We start from the raw sequence: 2,808 nt of genomic DNA on the forward strand, positions 1-2,808 counted from the left end.
GTGAGTTAGAATTTTGTTCTACATTTTTCTCCAGCTCTGTCCAGGACCCTCTGTTGTGATCCCTGTGCTGACTGCCTTTTGCTTTATTTATGCGTTTGTGTCATTGGAAGGTAGGTGCCACCTTAGTGGAGTAGGAGTGGAGGAGCCTAGTTATAAGATTTGCCCCCCTACCCCCCACGGCCCGCCCTTTCTCTTTTTGAAGTCTGTCTGTGATCCGGCCCATGAAGGGGTTTGGTTTACTTGGTGAGCAGACATTTCAGTACTCTGCCTTGTGACCAGAAACCAGGATGGCGTCAGGCAATCTCCAGGAATGCCAGTAAAAGGGTCAACTTGTCTGACTACCATGACCACCTCAGGGCGGAACTAACATTCCACAAATTCTTAAGACTCATGATCCTGTCCCTATAAAAACTGCAGCCAGCCCCCAGTTAGGGGAGGCGGGTTTTTGGCGGAATCTATTCCCCTCTGTCTCCTATATATTGATATATAATGAAATTCTTGCTGCTCACCTCACCCCTGTCTCAGAATTGGCTATTGCAGCAGGCGGCTCCAATCCACACAATTGCAGTAACAATATAGTCCCTGCCTTTGAGAAGCTCCCAGTCTCTTGAAGGAGGCAGACCCATATATGCTGCATTTGTAACTAATAACATTATTTACATTGTCCAATTTCATTCACTGATTTCCTACTCTGCTACCCTGGGGTGTGAGGTGGTGGAAGCAGTGCCAATATCAATCCTTAGGAACTGGGGAGAATCTCATCATACAGGCCAGAGTGGTAGATAAGAGTTAGACAGACTGAAACTGTCATTTGCTAGCTATAATAACCTTCTGCATAACCACAGTTTCTATATCTATAAAATGGGAATAATAGCAGTACCTACTACATAGAGTTATGAGGATTAAATTTGATAACGCATGTTAGTACCTGGCACACATTGTTATTATTCCATCAGTCAGCTTCACCATCTTCAATAAATGCACCATTCATTCTGGGTTAAAATGAAACTGTGCTTATGTTGAGAACACAACATATACATTTATTAGTTAAAGATTGCTGCCAGATTTTAAATTGATTATGAAAGAATCTTTAAAAAAATAACAATAACTTAGAATGACAACTTTTTATCAATTAAAGGTTGGATTCATTTTCCTTTTTAAAAAAAGTCTGGATGATATTCATTGCAGGGGTGAGTTAAATGCATCCTATCAAAGCCAAAAAGTCTTGTTCCTTTTTAAGTGCTGGAGAAACCATCCAATTGTTTAAATAAAGATGTAGGCAGTCAGGAAGATTGTGAGATTAAGCAAACTAAGCAGGCAAGCAGGAATTCTTAACCATTTATGTAAGGTGTTAAACGCTCGAGTCTTCAACTATTCCTTCTTTAGACCTTTCTTAATTTATCGCTGAAGAATTTTTGTGTCACTGTATTTGGTTAAACCAACGCTTGTGCCTTAGACTGGCTTTGGTTGCTTGGGTTAAATAGTCTCACTGATCTTTCTGTTGCAGAAAGAAGGGCCCCAGAGAAAACATTTACTGTGTTGGTTGGGAAACCAAATGTACGTTGGGCCAAAGCTTTTCCTGCAACTTCTGGATGATCTTCTCATGGATTTGGTAACTTCTGGGTAAAGCAACACCAGATTTTTAAGCTCATTGGGGACAGAAACTTTGTCTTATATAACTCTACATCTCTGGGTCTTAGGATATTGCTTAGTAATAACAAGGACTCAGTAAATATTTGTTTAGCTCACATTGTTAAACAATAATTTAGTTGGGCATAAAATTCCATCCAGTTTGACAGTTATTTCTCTAATCACTTTAAACTTATTGTGCAACTCTCTACTGGCTTCTTGGTTGTTTTTGAGAAGCCGGTTGTCAATCTAATTGTCATTCCTCTCCTCCCCAGGGATAATCTCTATTCTTAAGTTGGTGGATATCTTTCTCATCCATGTTCTTATGCTTTTAAAATATACAGTGTGGTTTTTGTGTTTTTAAAAATTTATATAAATTATTGCCCTGTCGATGTTCCGCAATTTGATTTTTCAAGTCACCATTATGGTCTCAATATCTATCCATGTTGATACAAGTAGATACAATTCATTCATTTTCACTGTTGTATAATATTTCATTGTATAAATATACCACAATGCATTTATTCATGACTCCTGTTGATGACCATTTGAGTGGTTTCTGATTGTTCCTATTACAAACAGTGCTTTGATGAGCATCTTTGTGTTTGTCTCCTTGTGCACTATATAAGATCCATATTTAGACATGTAATTGCTGGGTTACAAAGGATATGCACATCTTGGTTGTTGACAGTTGCTCTCCAAAGTGACTATCGACTTACATTCCCACCAGCAGGGCACGAGAGCTCCTCTTGCCCCACATCTTCACCAACTATGGTGTTATCAGACTTCTGAATGGGAATGCCCTTGACCCCTGCTTTATGCTTTGTCTCCAGTAACATCACCTCCCACCTTTCTTTTGAAGTTTAATTACAATGTCCTTCTTTTTTTTTCTCTCTCTCTCTCTCTGTGTGTGTGTGTGTGTGTGTAGTTAATTATCCCCTTTTTAAAAGCATTAACCTTTCATCTCCCACAACACCCCTCCCCACTGTCCCTGGTAACTGCTAATCTACTTTTATCTCTATGCATTTGCCTATTCTAGATATTTCTTATAAGTGGGATCATACAATGTTTCTCCTTTTACGTCTGGCTTATTTCATTTAGCGTAATGTTTTCAAGGTTCATCCATGTCACCCCGTGTATCAGAACTTCATTTTTATTTATGGCTGAATAATATTCTAT

This window comes from Trichechus manatus, unplaced genomic scaffold, assembly GCF_000243295.1.
Source record: "Trichechus manatus latirostris isolate Lorelei unplaced genomic scaffold, TriManLat1.0 scaffold00009, whole genome shotgun sequence".
Taxonomy (NCBI): domain Eukaryota; kingdom Metazoa; phylum Chordata; class Mammalia; order Sirenia; family Trichechidae; genus Trichechus; species Trichechus manatus.